Below are 17,195 nucleotides of genomic sequence, written 5' to 3'. Positions count from 1 at the left end.
TGTGTTCTGTCATTTGCACATGCTAGAAAATTGCTATCTTCGCAGGAAGCAGAGAAGCTCTTTGGATGAGTGCGGGCTGGGTGGTGGGCTTTGGATGGAGAGGTGAGAAGGTGATGTGGAAGGTGAAGAGGGATGCCTCTGTCTTGCCTAAACTCAGGCTTCCTTAAGAGAGAGTCACTCTTAAGCACAGCACATTCACGTGAGAACCAGTCTGTGTGGTTTGGTGTCTACCGTCTGCCAAGAAAAGGTAAAAAGATTTACCAAAACAATAAAAGAAGTGATATGGTTAATATCTATAGAAAACAGGATGCAACATTTTTAAAGGTTAGGATACTACAGGGCTAAGTAACTGGATTCTTGGCTTAAACCTGTTTCTCTCATTGCTAGAATGTTCAGTGAGAGTTGCAAATAGGTGACAAATCTTTTTGTTCAATGCTAGATTATTTGGTGAAAGTTGCTCATCAGAACAGAGACTAAGATTCAAATACAGACTATTACTCCCATTCTTGGCTAACAAAATACACTCTGATCATATTTAATCATGAAGATTTTTTAAAAACATTTTTTGCCAGGCAGGTAATTAGATTATTTTTTTTAATGGAGGTATACTGGAGATTGAACCCAGGACCTCATGTATGCGAAGCATGCACTCTACCACTGAGCTATTACCCTCTCCCTATGAAGATTTTTTTTTAAAAACCTCTTAAACCTTTCTGAACTTCTAGTTTGGACAAATACCCCTTGGACATTACTGGCAGCACCAGTTCCTTGAGGAACTGGAACAGACGATAAGGTATAGATTTCCCCACCCTTTATACTGTCTCAAATTCAATGGTACATTGAAGAAAAACCCACATTTCACTTTCTGTTTCCCTGATCTACGTTTCCTTATCTTAGCACTTGCCTGATCACAGGCGCGGATTCTTTCAGGCATCATCTCCTTCAGGAAATTTTCCCTGAACACTGGTGATACCCCGCGGCTCTGTGGGCGCTCGCCCTTCCTGTGCATGTGTCTAGCCTAGTGCTTTGCATGTTACATGTAAATGATCAGTTTAATGTATCCACCTTGCCCTGCTAGCTGATGATTTAGTTGTATCTGCATGGCTCTTGGGGAGCATCTTGTACCACTGGCATAAAGTAGGCAAGTGCTTAATTTAAAATAACGTTTGCTGAACTGGACATTTCTTCTTGTTACTGGTGGAGAATTCCACAGTGGAGTGGGAGACCAGCCGCTTCACGCTGCTTAGGGTGGGAGTGAGAGCAAGGAAGTGGAGGAGAATGATCTCTCTCTCATCCTCATCCTCTCCTGCCGCATCTGCTCAGTGGGGCTTGCCTGTGACACGCCAGCTCCTGCTCACAGCACCTGGAAAGCAGCAGCGTCTGTCGTGTGTGAGGCTGCAGCACACACTCCGAGGTCAGAAGGGCCTGGACTGGAAATCAGACCCTGAGATTTACTGCCTGGGCGGCTTTGGACAAGTGACGAAGTCCTTTAGAAATTTAGTTTCTTCATCTGAAAAATGAGGATAATTACAGGCACCTTTCAGGGCTGTTGTAATGATGGAAGTATGTACAGATGGTTCCCAACATGGTTTTTTGACTTTATGATGGTGTGAAAGCGATATGTGTTCAGTAGAAACCCAACTTCCAGTTTAGAATTTGGCTCCTTCCGTGGGCCAGCGATATGTGGGTCGATGCTCTGTGCGATGGTGGGCAGGGGCAGGGGTAGCAGCCACAGCCCCTGGTCAGCCCCGTGGTCATGAGGGTAGACAGCTGACACACTTCCAATCATGCTGTACCCATCCAGCCATCCTGTTCTTCACTTTCAGTACAGCCGTCAATACATTACATAAGATGGTCAATACTTTATTATGAAATAGGCTTTGTGTTGGGTGAGTTTGGCCGACTGTAGGCCTATGTAAATGTTCTGAGCACGTTTAAGGCAGGCTAGGCTAAGCTTTTAGCTATAAAAGTTTTTTTTTTCTTGCAGAAGCAGCAGTCTAGATAGGTGCATTTGTCAGTTCAGGCTGCCATAACAAAATACCATAGGCTGGGAAGCTTAAAGAGAAATCAGTTTTCTCATAGTTCTGGAAACTGGATGTTGAGATCAGGGTGGCAGTATGGGCGGGCTCTGATGAGAGCGCTGTTTGTGGCTTATAGCCACCTTCTTGGTGTGTCTTCGTGTGGCCAGTGGGGAGGCGAGGAGAGTAAGTGGGGGGCAACGCTCTCTGACCTCTTCTTATTAGGACACTAATCCCAATGTGAGGGCCCCACCCTTGTGACTTCATCCAAACCTAATTACCTCCCAAAGGTTCTGTCTCCAAATGCCATCACATTGGGGCTGAGGTCTTCAACATATGAAGTGGGGGCAGGGAGGGGCTGGACACATTCACACAGAGCAATAGGCAATTGATAGCTTTGTTTTAGCTTCAGTTTATTCCTGCCTTTCTGCTGTGCCATCCTTCCTTTTGCTCTCATCTTTATCACTTCATGGTCTTTAGGTGGCTACTACACCTCCAGACAAGGTCCACACAGGAAGAAAGGGAAAGGAGTTATACTAGTTGCAACTATCTCCTTTTATCAGGAAATACAAGGTATCAGAAACCTCTCACTAGGTTCTCATTGGCCAGAACTGTGTCTCTGGACAGCCCTAGCTGTGCAAGAGAAAGAGAAATTGGGCTTTCCAGCCTCTATAGCAGAAGAAATCAAGAAAGGGAGAGTTAATAAAGATGTTGAGAGAGCCAGGCTACGATGTCTGCCACACTATCACTAATTGATAGGGTGACCATATGTCACAGTCCGTCAGGGAAAGCCCTGGTTTACACCTGTTGTCCCAGTGTGATTATTAATAGCACCCCCTTCTACTCTCAAAAGTGTCTTGGTTTGAATGACAAATTCTGTGTTTGCCCTACTTATTGAGCACCTGCTATTTATTGTAAGCTCTCATTAAATAGTAGCTCTTAATAAGGAAGATAAACCACAGCCATAAGACAAATAACAAGGCACGACTACATATAGTGAATGCTTCTGTGGTACAGACAGCCGACGTGCTGGGCTTACAGGAGAGAGAAATGAGTGTGAATTGACAAATGAGTGAGTTGGTTCTGATGGACGTGGTGTATAGGAGGGAGATGTAACACCAAGACACACAAAATAAATGAGTTGGGCATAGTTTAGAAGATGGAAAATTAGTTTGTGGGCCAGGGGCTTTTCTTTGAAAAGACTAACAACAGGCAAGGTTTAATGCTGCCTCTGAGTGATGAGCATATCCTATCATGGCTGTAATGAATGCTAAGCTATGATTTGGTAAAATGGTATTTTTGGCACAAAATAAAAAGCCATTTATATTTATTAAGTCAAATATACTTTTTTTTGCCATTACAGAACTTACAGAAATTTCATGTATGAGGAGAAAAAAGATTTTTTTCTAAATTATTCTCTTGTGGAGCATGTAGTAGGGTATGACCTTGAGTTGTCTAATGAAATCCTCTCTGATCAAGAGAAAATATTTTCATCTTCTAAATTTTCTTTTGAGTAGATCTCAAATGAAAATAGGTAGTTAGCTGTTTGCTTTTTTCTCCTTAGCTTGGTTTTTAAGTCCCCAAATTTTGTTTTAGATATTCATTCCTTCTGTCAGGCTGGCTGGTGGACTGACAGTGAAAAGAGATAAATTAAAGAAATTTGGTTCTAGTCTTGTCCCTGCCACTAACTAGAGAGTCTGTCTGGATCTGTTTCTCAGATGCAAAATGAGAGATTCAACAATCCTGTGAGCACCTTCACTTTGTGCTCCTGGAAGTCTGTATGTGTGCTCGGGGTATTGAGGGGACCCCTGAAACAGCCATTCTGCTTGCAGCCTCAGGGATGTGTGAAGAATGTCACAGAGGAAAGCTGAGGGACCACCAGGTGCCTGAATGTCCAGCTGGGCCACTTGCCACTTGTCTGGGGGCAGCGGGAAGGCATTTCCTGAACAGCGCGGAAGAGCAATGTGAGGAAGGATGAGCCGGGTGTGTTGGAAGAAAGACCGACAAGGAAGGAAAGGGTTTGTTTTATTCCAAGTTCTGAGCTATTTCACAGTGTTCCAGGAACTGAAGACTTATCTGGTTCAACAAGCAGAGTGACAGTGAGGCTCCCCGCACCTGTTGCGGGTTGGCATCCTGAGATGTTCTGACGGCACTTCACGGGTCTAATCGTTCTGACACAGTCTGTGGCTGCTGGTTCTTCAGCTCCCTCCCTCCCACTCCCATTTTCGCTATGACCTCCTTTCTAAAGGACATCCCTGTGTTTTGCAGCCTTATTTCCCTGTCACTTTTATTTTTGAAATAAAAGATTTTGAATCTAGGTCATTTGCATGTTCAATCATCCCAATTAGTTTTTTGTTAAGATTTTCCCTTGGGAAATAAAGTGATCAAATAGCTGAATATAAAGTATTCCAATGTCATACTGCCACTCCAAGGAGTAACCACACCATCGATTTTGATATCTAAGTTGCTTATTGAAATGGTGATGCTGGACTGATGTCTTCAAGGTACCAAGGGCTCCTGTCCCTGACCTATTCCAGGCTCCCATCCCTGACCTATTCCAGGCTCCCATCCCTGATCACCCTTAATGTGGGTTGGAATTCTTTTGGAATTTTTCTTCCCTGTAAGTCCTCATCTATACCTTCTCTTCTAACTTATCTTCCCTTTTCCTAAAAACTTATTTATTTTTAGGAGATCTTCCTCAGGTAAGATTTTTGTTTCTTCAACTTTTCACTTGTCAGAAGATGGAATCATTTGCTGAGCACTTACTAGTTTAGCTAACTGATATAAATCTTGAAAAAGATTCCTCGCAATTTCATGCCCAGGACAATGCATTGCCTTTTTGGAAAGTTGCTTAACATTCTGTGCTTCTGTCTGTTCTCAATGACACATATATAACAATTTTGCTCATGCCTCTTTCAGAAGGTTTGAAGATGTTTGCAGTCCTGAAATTTGGAGATGAGAGCAGCTAGTCTACAGCATAAAATTGAAACAAGTCTGTTTGCTTGTTATGTGTTGTGAAATACAAGACTAAATATACCATTTGAAGTATATTCATACACAAAAACAAAAAATAACTGAGATTTTGATTAAAATTCACTGTTTATAGATTCATTTGGGGGAGAGTTTACATCTTTACAATATTGAGTATTCCCTTTTTAAACATGGAATGCTTTTTCCCACTCATTCGCTTTTCTTTTATTTTCTCCGGTAAGCTTTTATAATTTTCATAATTTATGTCTCTCTCAACTCCTTTGTTAGATTTATTCTCAGGTATCTCATGAATTTTATTGCTACTCATATGAATGGAATATATTTTATTATTCTAGTATTTCCTTGTTATTACCAGATTATTATTGGTGAATACACATATTACTGATTTTTCACTGATCTTTTCTCCAGCAACACCGTTTAAACTACTTATTAATTTTAATAGTTTATGAATAGACTCTTGAGGATTTTCCATGTTTAAACTCTTTGTCTGCAAATAACAGTTTTGTTTCTTTTCAGTATTTAGTTCTTGTCTTCTTTCATTGACTAGAGGCTCCAATAAATATTGAACAGAAACAGTGGTAGGTGGCCTTGTCTTCTTCCTGACTTTGTGGAGAATGCTTCCAGTATTTCATCATTTAAAAAGATGTTTGCTATAGGATTTTGGTTGACAGCCTTAACTTGGTTGAGCAAGTTCCCCTCGATACTCAGTTTGCTAATATTTTTGTTAATAATGAGTATACAGTTTTATTGGGTGCTTTTTCTGCACCTGCTGAGATGTTCTTTTAATTTTCTCCTTTAAATGATTCATATGTTAAATTTACACATCCTTTATTGTTAATCTGGGCTTACATGCTTGGGAAAAATTTTACTTGGTCATACTTTTATAAATATACTGCCAAATTTGATTTAGTCTTATTTTATTTTACATTTTTGGTATCTGTGTTAGGGAGTGAAATTGGTTTATAATTTCACCTTTCTGAATAGTCTGCTAAATTTTCGACAGGTGTTCTAGTCCATGATGGCTTGAGTTGTGATTCTAGCTCACAGTATAGCTTGTTTCTTCTCTGGGGTGTACATATACAGCAAGTATTGCTATGTATTCTTATTTATCTATAACTTCTATTGAGGCATCTGGACTCATTTAGCAATAATCATCATCATGAACTGTTTTGGACTTTCTCTATATAGGTTATCATCCTATAGCATAGGGTTGTCCAGAGTTCCATCAAGTCAGTTCTGATCCTTGCAATGCGGAAGACAAGTCCATTACATAGCTGGCAATAACGGGTAGTCTGTGTATTTACTACCACTGATATTCATCAGGCCTAATGGTTTATTCAAAAGCAAAGCATTTTATACTACTCGGCTATAAAAAGGGATGAAATAATGCCATTTGCAGCAACATGGATGGACCTAGAGATTATCTTACTAAGTGAAGTAAGCCAAACAGAGAAAGACAAATATCATATATCACTTAAATGTAGATTCTTAAAAAAATGAAAGAAATGAACTTATCTACAAAACAGAAATAGCCTCACAGACATAGAAAACAAACTATGGTTACCAATGGGGAAAGGAGGAGGGGATAAATACGGAGTTTGGGATTAGCAGATACCAACTACTACATATCAAATAGAGAAACAACAAGGTCCTACTGTATAGCACACAGAACTACATTTAATAGTTTGTAATAACCTATAATGGAAAAGAACCTGAAAAAGAACATATCTATGTAAGGCTGAATCACTACGCTGTGCACCAGAAACTATACTTCAATTAAAAAAAAAAAAAGAATGGAAACACAACAAAGCACTTGAAAGAATCTTCCTTTCTGACCCTCCTGCCTGCCCCTGCAGCTGTCACTGACTCATGCCATGCCCAAGCTTGGGCTTCGTGGTGGGGCCTTTCCTTTGAGCACTGTGTCCCACTGTAGTGTACCCCAAATGGGGGCAGCCAGTGGAATCAGGAGGACCTGGATCACATGCTGGCCCTGCCACTCACCTGCTGTTTGAATCTGAACAAATTCCTCAACCTCTCTAAACTCTAGTTATTTCATCAGTGCAATGGGAATTTTAAATATCTGTCTTACAGGGTTTGTCACAATGATTGATCAATAATATAGGAAGCAGTGTATAGTAAATACTCAATAAAAGTAGCTTTTAGTATACCTTCCCTGCCATCCTGAGTAAAAGGCTAGTAAGACTATGCTCACACCAACTAAAAGTATGGCCACTTCCAAATGTCCTTCAAAAGGTGCAATTAGTTTGTGGTTTATAGGTTTATATTACATCACCTTCCATATGTTTTGTCTTAATTCTTTTTTTTTAACAAATATTTATTTGGCATCTACCCTATCCTAGGACTAGATGCTGGAGAATATTGAGAATATGAGATAATTAAGCAGCAGAAGTCAGTCCAGAAAGGCCAAACATAAGTAGACTATGAGCTGACAGGATATCAGATATGAGATATCAAGACAAGATATGAATATCAAGAAGTGAGTTTAGTGGGAGCAATGAGGGTAGAGAACAAACTCTTTCTGGTCTAACACTGAGAAGGTGAGGGTTCAGTAGGATCTTGAAGACAAGGAGCAAGCGTGTTCCATCAGGGCAAGATGGGTATGTCCAGCCACCGGGGCACGAAAGGATAGTTTATGCCAGGGAAGGTAAAACTTGAGGAGTAAATTGCATAATTTATTCAGATCTCAGAATTTCCTTCGGGGCTGGATATTTTGCTGTGAGTCTTTGAGCTTGGGGGAAGGGACTAGGGATGCCTTGGAATCCTCGGCAAACACTGACCCTCTAGTGTCCTGGTGTTGGGATTTGATTCACTGCTAATTAGTGTTGGTTTTGGCTCCCCTGGGGAAGTGTAAACACAAAGAAGGCAAGGAGTAGGGAGAAGGGCAGAGGCAAGTGCATGGGTGTGGATATTTGCAGAACTGTTCTGGGGGAACTGAGGAGTGCAGAGAAGGTCTTGAAAAGAGAGCAGGGATTATTTCTCATGCTTTAAAATATAGCAAAGTCTGCTGGAGGCTACCAACATGTCAAACCCTTAAAATAAAAACAGAGGGAAAAGGAGCCTTCTTTACTTTTACTGTGATCATCTTAACCTTGGTCGCTTTCCAAAGGGAAGCCATAATCGGGCTGTTTTTATTGTCTGTGGGCTGGAGCAAATGCTGGTCTGTAAACATTTGGTGCTTCCAACTCAAATAGCCTTCTTAGGAATATCTTCCCACATCTGAGGTGTGTTCACTGAGAGCCTTGGAATGCTGTACAAAAGCAGTGGGGCATTGCATCAAACCCACAAATTTTCAGAAATTTTCCAGCCAGAGGTGCTCGGGTTAGGGCGCACTTGTAACAAACCTGCCCTTGTTTTGGGAGAGCACTTGAAAGAGTTTGGGGGTTTTGTTTTGTGGGTTTTTTTAGATTTCTGTCTTTTCTTCTTCTTTATAGAAGAGTTGTTTATAATGGATTTTTTTTCAACCATAGAAGGATGTTTATGAGGGAAATATCTATTTCTGTATCTTCTGGGATCCACACTACCTTTTAAAATATCTATGATTCAGGTCAATTCAGCCAGCATTTATGGACTCCTCCTGGGTACTGGGTGCCCTGAATCCTGAAATTAATAAGATTGAGGACCTGCCCCATAGAAACCCACATTCCAGGAGGGAGGACAAATATGTACCCAAGTAACTCAAACACCAGACAGGATATGGAGATGTTGGGAAATATTAAAGTTCATGGGGGAACCCCAGAGGGGGAGCTAAATTCTGCTTGGAGTATCAGAAGAAGAGAAGGGAAGGAAAGAAAACAGTCTAAATTCGAATACATAGAGTTTCAAGCATTAGGTGATTGAAATAAGAAAAGGAATGGAATTGATCTTTTGTAAAACAAGACTTTAAAATAACTGTTGTGCTTACCAACAAAATCTGTCGATTCAGTTATGCATTAGTCTACTCTATAAACATGCACTGAGTACCATGATGTGCCAGGCACTATGTAGCGATAGTTCCCTCGTTGTGGAAACAGGTGGATTTTAATGAAGGATTTTAAGTGGGAAGGTGATGTGTACATTTTAGAAAGATCCTGCAGGTGCTTTCCTGGAGAATAAAATTAAAGTGTGCAAGACAGGAAGCAGGAAAGCCTGTTAGAAAGCTGTCTCAGCCAACTAGGTACAGGGTGGGGTTAAGACCTTCAAAGGCCATCCGCCTGCCTCATCGTCTCCCACACGCAATTTGAAATGTAAGCAAAGACAGCCATAAAATAAGTATAATAAAACCCAAGATTGTGACTTTTCGTATGATGATTGTTTAAATGTACTGAAAAAATTCTACCAAATATCAAAATATTTCAAGAGTTTTATTGCCTCCTCTCTTTGGTGCCCCGGTCTGCTGGTGCACTAAAGCACGTGCATCTCTGCGTTTTGTGGGATCCAGCCCTGCCCAGCAGAGGCGGGGGGCAGGATGATGGGTAAAAGGATTGGGGTGGTTGGAAGTGGGAGGATCCACAGGACTGGGTGAGGGGACGAGAGAACCAGGAACGGTGCCGAGATTTCTGAGCTGGCTGGCAGGGGCGCGGTCGTGCGCCGCCTCTGCTTCCCCCACACCTCATCCCTGACTGTTGGTAGAGGCCCCTCCCAGGCAGGCACACCTCCAGCCTCTGTTCCCCCTGCACAGTCCCTCCATCGTTGGCACTTCGGCCAGGCTCCAACACGTACTTTACAGTGTCCTTGTCTGAGGGCCCCAAAGAAATCCCTCACAGACTTCAAACTCCTCAGGACCAGATTCAGCGTCTGGTATAACCATCGTTTCAGCACCGCTCTGTCATGAGGCTCCCGACACACCTTGGCTCAGATAGGAGGGCTCAGCAGGGGCCCCCATTCCTTTCCCACCCCCCCTCCTTGTTAGTGGCTCCTTCGTGCAAAGGCAGCCTGGTCCCCTTACTCCTTCTGGGACTGTGGCTCAGTGACCAACGGAGAAGATGCAGCTCGAGGGAGACACACAAGGTCATGCGACGACTTAACCCACTGACAGCCCCAAATCTGTCTGGGAGCAAGGCCCCAGGCAGCAGCTAAATATAGCTCTGTGATTGTTCCTGAATATTCTGAAATACCAAGAACTCAGGTGGGAAGAGAATTTCCCCCATGATCCTGGGCCTAGTGTTCATTACACTGTTTTCCTTGGGATTCCCAAAGCCCTAACTTCAAGAGGAGCAAACAAAAACGAAGTTAGAGTGCACACCAGAGAATATTCTCAACTAGAGCTTTAGAGCCCTCTGCGTGCTCCTCCAGGCCTGTGTCGGGTCCAGGCGCCGTGGTGTCACGTTCTGCTTTTCATCACCGACCCTGGAGCATCCACTTCTGCCTGGGGGTTATCCTGTAGTCAGTTGGAAACTGTGTCACCATGTCAGTCACTTGCTAGATTTTCATTTCTTTCTAAGTCATCCTACTTCTGAACTCAAAACCTTGGAAAAGCCCAGCCTTGGGGTGCTGGACTAGACCGTGCCAGGTGGGCTGGCCACTAATTGTACCAGGGATGAGTCACTTTTATATGCACAGTCATTACAGACAGGCCACAGTCCCCCGAAATCGGTGGAGATAAATGCATATTTTCGGTTTTTAAGCGAAGAAAATCTCTGTTGTAATGATAAAGAGTCAACATAACAACAACAAAAGTACACACAGAAGTATACAGGGTAAAATGTGAAGGAGCTCCTTGAATTCTCCACATCCACCCAATTTCATTTCCGTCCTCCCTGTCAACAGTTGGGTTCCTGAGTCTCTAGTTCTCCTGCACTTTGCAGATGTCTTTCCTTATATATGCATAGATCACCAGTTAAATGAAAAGTGACTATTATCATGAAGCTCTCAGAAATGTGCCCATTTCATGGACCCCATGGCTGTTCCGCTACCCACCCCTTAGCTTTACAGTGATAAATAATTCACAAAATTCAAACTAAAGTAGAACAGGGCGGGGAGGAGGGGGAGTGTGGGCTGAGCATCGCAGCAGGAAGCTTCCTGATGCACAGTTCCGCATCTTTCCGTGTTCTGTCTGTGATCCCTTTGCTGTGTTATACATTTAAATAATACCTGGTCTCCAGAGCTCACGCTCTGCTCAGGGGCTGCCCCGGGAGATGGGGGAGCCTCATTATCTACTTTCACTCGCCTCCTTGGGGAAATTTTTTCAGCCAGAAATACCGGGTCAATTAGCAGGCACCACGGAACAGTGTGTAATTCTCAGAACTGGCTCCGAAAGCCTCCCGGCTCCCTGGTGGGCCCCACTTAAACTGCCTCGCCAACACTGTGTAATCACTTCTTCTTCTATCAGCTCCAAATAGGTTCCGCTCCAGGGAAGAAAACGTCTCTAATTACATTTTGCCTTTCTCTTCCTCAGCCACGAAGGTCCTCTGTGCAGACGCCTGTGCCCAGCAGTTCTTGGAGCAGCAAAGACATCTGGACACACGGGAGGGCCTCCCCCTCCTCTCCTCTTAAGAGAGTGGTGAATTTTGCTTTTCCGAGCCAGGTAGGCCTGCGTGATCTTTGACTTCGTGACTCACTGTCTTTACTGGATTGGTACTATCATTTACTATGTTACTCCCTTCGCACGGAAGGCCAGTTTGGTTTTAATGTATTTTTTCTTCATGTAAAATCCAGAATGACTGCTTGTACTTACGTGATTTATGAAATTTCTGCCTCCCTAGACGACTTTCTGTCTCTCATCAGGACGAATATTTATTTGACTCGAAAGAGCAACTTAATCTTTGATCCTGCTACACCTGTAGGTATAAACCTACAGAGAAACGTAAATACCCTTGGTCACCATTTTATTTTCTGGGAGCATTAAACAATGTGGGGATGCTGTATTTTGTATGGACTAAACTGCTCTTTACTGAAGACTTTAGACATGATTTTCTGTGAGGTGAGGTGAGGGAATGGCCTTTCCAGAAACTGGGCACAGTCTGTCCCTGCGTTTGCTCCCAGCTGGTCTGAGGCCAGCCTCCTGTGTACTGCGAATCGCTGTTCATGACAACAGAAGAAGGAAAAGCAGCAGCAGCCGAGAGTCAGATGTTGCGGCCACAGAGGTGAAAGGGCTAAATGTGAATGACGCCCTGAGATCAGTGCATTTGATACCGTTCAGTAGTGCAATAAGGAAAGGTGTCAGAGATTGAATGGAAAGATAAGGAAATGTTCACTTAATGAATGAAGGCTTTTTGGAGCAGATGAGTTGAAGACGACAAGTGTTTTGGGACCTGTGGACAAGTCACATAACTTCTCTGAGCCCTTGTCTCCTAAGCCCTAAAGTGAAGAGGTGGGAGGGGGGAGCACTGAGGCGGCTAACATTTCTAACATTCCACAGCCCCATAATTCTTTGTTCTGGCCATTTTGGACAGTTTGGGCAAAGAACAGCAGGCAAGATCTAAATAAAAGCCTGAAAGGAGAGATAGCTGTTAAGAATGTGAGCTGGAATGGAAGATGTGGGCAGGGATGTGAGTGGCAGAATGGGAACATGAATGATCTGGAATCAGAAGGTTATATTTAATCCCCAAATACAGTCAAGGTAGTAGGGGAAAGATTTGAAAGCAGCTGGCTGGGTAGTTTGCATTAAGTGAATATCTTCTAGTGTAACATTTAATTTCCTTTAATTATTTTAAATGTATTCCAACAGCTTTATTGAGCTGTAATTCAAATACCATACAATTCACTCATTTAAAGTATACAGTTCAATGGCTTTTAGTATATTCAGAGCTGTACGCGTTTACATCACCACAATCAACTTTAGAATACTTTCATTACCCTAAAAAGAAACGTTGCTCTGCTTAGCCAACATTCCCAACTGCTCTCCACAAGCCCTAGCCAATCATTGATCTACTTTCTGCATCTACAGATTTGCCTATTTCATGTAAATGGAATCATACGCTATCTGGTCCTTTGTGACTGCCTTTCACCTAGCAAAATGTTTTCAAGGTTTGCCCATGTTGTAGCATACATCAGTACTTCATTTCTTTTTATTGATGAGTGATATTTCATTTTATATATATCCCACATTTTATTTATCCATTCATCAGCTGATGACTATTTAGGTTTCTACTTTTTAGCTGTTACGAATAGTGCTGTTATGAACATTCATATATAGGTTTTTTTTGTGGACGTTTTCATTTCTCTAAGGTTTATACCTAGGAGTGGAATTGCCAGGTTATGTGATAACTATATTCAATGGTTTTTAAAACTAAGAGATTGTTTTTCAAGGTGCTGCGCCATTTCACATTCCCACCAGCAGTGTATGAAGTTTCCATTTCTTCCACATCCTCTCTAACACTGATTATTGAAGTGGTATCTCACTGTGGTTTTGCGTTTCCTGATGGCTCATGATGTTGAGCATCTTTTTTTATGTGCTTTCTGACCATCTGTATACCTTCTTTGAAGAAATGTCTATTTAGATCCTTTGCCCACTTTTAATTGGGATAGTTATCTTTTTATTATGGAGTTTTTTTTAATAGATTCTAGCTACAAATCCCTTATCAGACACATGATTTACAAAAAGTTTTTTCCTATTCGGTAGATTGTCTTTTCACTCTCTTGATGGTGTTCTTTGAATCATAAAAAGTTTCTAACCGGTAATATCCAGTCTATCTCTTTTTCCCTTTATGTGTACTTTTGGTGTTACATCTAAGAAATCATTGCCTAACCCACTGTTGTAAAGATTCATGCCTATGTTTTCTTCTAAGAGCTTTATAGTTTTAGCTCTTGTATTTGGATCTTTGATGCATTTTGAGTTAACTTTTGTTTTGTGAGGTAGGGGTCTAACTTCATTCTTCTGCATGTAAATAGCCTTTTAATTATTTTTTTAACTATACACTTCTACTTATTTTCTGAGTGGTTGCTCTACGGCTTTGAATACACATTTTAATTTATAAGAACGTAGTTTAAATTTATACTAACTTAATTCCAGTGAGATTGAGAAACTTTTCTCCTTTAGCAATCTCCCTCCTCCCCTTTGTTGTTCTATTATTGTTATAAGTATTATATCTATATATGTTAAAAATAAAACACCATACTGATCTAATTATTAATTTATATAGTTTAATGTCTTTTAAAGGAGCCTAGAGAAGAAAGGATGGCAAGTGTAGATAGACTTGGGGGTTATAATAAGCCCCTTGAAGGGGAGGGGTATAGCTCAGTGGCAGAGTGCATGTTTAGCATGCACAATTCAATCCTCAGTCCCTCCATTAAAAAGTAAACAAATAAACCTAATTAACTCCCTCCTAAAAAATAAAATGAAATAAGCCCCTTAAGTGCAGAAATGCTCTCTTTGTTCATCATACCCTCTGCATCTAGAATGGTGTTTGTCACATAGCAGATGCTCACTTAACATATAAATGAATGAGCAATAATCCCCATACAGATAATAAATGAACTCCCAGAAGGAGAGATTCTCAATAAGATGTAGAGATGGATAATGAAGATACTAAGAGAATAAGGTTACGTGAGTTGTGGTGATATTCGGGGAGAGGTAATAATCATGGTGAAAAGTAAGAGGAGATTGTCTTTCTCATTTGGTGTCATATGTATCTTCAGGCCTAGCATGGAGCTGGCGTACAGCAGATGCTCAATAAATGTTGAATGAGTCCTACGGCTGGTGCAGATCTTGGAGGATGATGTTTTAGTCTTAGAAGTCCCTGTGTTCCCCAAATGGATATAGTCTCTGCCTTTCCTCAGTGCCTGTGGCTCTAAACTGGTGCTTCTTCTGGGGTTCTCACCTTATGTCCCCCATCCCTACTGGACTGTCTGCTCCCTTTGTGTGACCTAAGCAGGATTGTCCAACTTCTCCAGGATGAGAAGTACAAGCCTGTTAATTAGGACTACGTAGAGGAAAGACAAGATAAATTGATCATTAACCAAGCTGGTAGGGTGGAGGGTGTGCAGTGAGAAGAGGAAGAAGAAAACCATTGATGATAGACAGAGGCAACTGATACAAAACCTGTGATCTTCTACATTTACTTACTCATTCATTCACCCCCAACATTTGTTGAAGGCTTGCTTTGTACTAGGCTAGAGATGCACAGCACAAAGTGTTCAGCTTTCCTTGTGCCAAATAGTAAATCCTAGACATAAAAAATTACTTTATTGTTATAAAAACATTCTGGAAATAACTATATAGCCCTCCCAACTATAAACTATTGCTCACCATCTGCCTCTATAAGAATGAAGTCACTTCACTAACCTCCGTAGTCACCAACTTCAACACACCCTGAAAGGAGTTCAGGGCAGAGATTAGGAGTGAGGCACTCAGTGTTCTGGGAAAAACCAGCAGAACAGGCCTTCGGATAGTTAGATATTTTCAGGAGAAAATTTTATGATTTCTTGCTTCTCATCATATCTAGAAAAGCATCTAAAATCATTAACAGAGACATCTGCTCCTTATGACTAGCAGCAACCCTCTGCCAAAATGCGTGCTAGACTGCACGTACCCCCTTTGCTAAAATCACGTATGTACTGACCTCCCCTCCTTACCTCTTCAGAGCAGTTCCTCAGAGCTAGCTGAGAGGCTGTTTCCTGGGCCGTAGTCCTCATTTTGACTCAAATAAAACTTAACTCACAACTGTCATGTTGTGCATTTTATTTTCGGTCCACAGCCCACTGTAGTGGCTAAGATGCCTGAGACGGAAGCCTCCCTGCCTGGGCTTGAATCCCAGCTGGGCGGAGTTGTCTGACCTCCCTGTGCTGACTAAAGCTTCCTTTTCTGTACCTAACTCCCAGAATTCAGGAGCCATCTATGTATATATATATTTTTATTGTATAGATTGAGTTGTTAAGAAGCAACAACTCTCTTCTTAAGTATGTTTCATTTTGTTACACAATTACGGTGGCCAAAAGCTGTTTTTCACTTTCGAAAAACCAGCTCTGCTCTAGAGGTTACCAGAACAGAGAAGAGCCCCCTGGCTGGATAATTCAGAACGCAGGGAAGCAGATGCTTTTCTTTCAAATTAGGTTGATAGGAATGAATTCCAGCCTGAGCTTTCAAAGCTGTGGCAGATCAATGGGCTCAGGGATCAAAGGCACCAAAGGTGATGTTTCTCCTGTCAATGGATGAGCCATTCCCAGCGCGAATTAATGACTGTTCCCAGTTGGTTTTATCATGTAAAAGAGCAGCATCATGAAAGATTCTTTTTTTAAGGCTCAAAAACAAAAAGTCTTTAGATGAGAAAGATATAATAGAAAGGTTGGATGTTTATTTCCACCGCTGAATGCTAAGCACCGCCCCCCTCTTCCCTACTCCCCACCAGAGTGTTCCATAACCCACTTGCATTGCTTCGACCTCTGAAGTACAATCACTTGTACAATTAAGATTTGTCTAACTGTAAAACAGCAGGGTCCCTTCCCGTCAATTTTCTCAGTTGGAACATAGAACGTACTTCGAACATTGAACATTGGTACCTGATGGTCTTACCTCAGCAGCAGATCACCTATTTTAAGTCAAGCACAGTGAGTGTCTAGGACATTGAATCCTCAATAAACTCATCATGTGGAGAGGGAGTTGATGGCACATAGTAAGTGTTTAATAAATGTTAAATGAATGATGGTGGTGATGGTGAGCTGAAGATAAAAATTTATCATACATAGGAGTCGTGTCTAGATTTTTCACCCTGAGTGATCCCAGACAAGTCATTTAACCAGATCATTCCATGCCTCAGTTTCCCTCTCTTTAAAAGAGAGTGCTAATGAGAATACAATTGGTAGTTTTAGGAATAAAATAGAACTATGTTAATTCAAAAGAATTACACTGAAGACTCCTACTGCTTAAGTCACCTGGTTATAGCAAGGAGCAGGGAAACAAACAGCCGCTCAACACAGGCATACACTGGTCATCAGGAAAGTGAATACACACTCTTACTTGGCCTGAGGTGCCTTCCAGAGCATGATGCTAACAGGTAAAACAAATAACCCGATGGATATGCAGCTACACCATTACTTACTCTCACTATCCGAAGAGGAAGAAACAACACATTTAAGTAAAATGATCACATTATATATTATTCAAACAATGACACTTTTGAGAATAAAACAGTAGCTAATATTAGTCACATTGGGAAGTACTTGGACTGTCTTAGGCAAACCAGAATGTACAGTCAGCTTGGGTCTATGGCATGCCCAGAAGCAGCCTCAAATGTGCAGGGTCAATTTTAC

At 41.7% G+C, this 17,195-nt stretch overlaps 1 protein-coding gene across 3 annotated transcripts in view; it reads left to right on the top strand.

Moving 5' to 3' along the window:
* Positions 1-17,195, top strand: part of NIM1K (NIM1 serine/threonine protein kinase) — a 58,769-nt gene that overhangs the window by 6,028 nt on the left and 35,546 nt on the right. For all 3 annotated transcript variants that reach the window (XM_006207697.4, XM_072958717.1, XM_072958716.1), the window contains exon 2: positions 11,404-11,532. The gene's annotated coding sequence lies outside the window, so the exon portion shown is untranslated. The remainder of the gene's footprint in view (positions 1-11,403; positions 11,533-17,195) is intronic.

This window comes from Vicugna pacos, chromosome 3 (genome assembly GCF_048564905.1).
Source record: "Vicugna pacos chromosome 3, VicPac4, whole genome shotgun sequence".
Classification (NCBI taxonomy): Eukaryota; Metazoa; Chordata; class Mammalia; order Artiodactyla; family Camelidae; genus Vicugna; species Vicugna pacos.
This window is presented reverse-complemented; position numbering and strand designations above follow the sequence as displayed.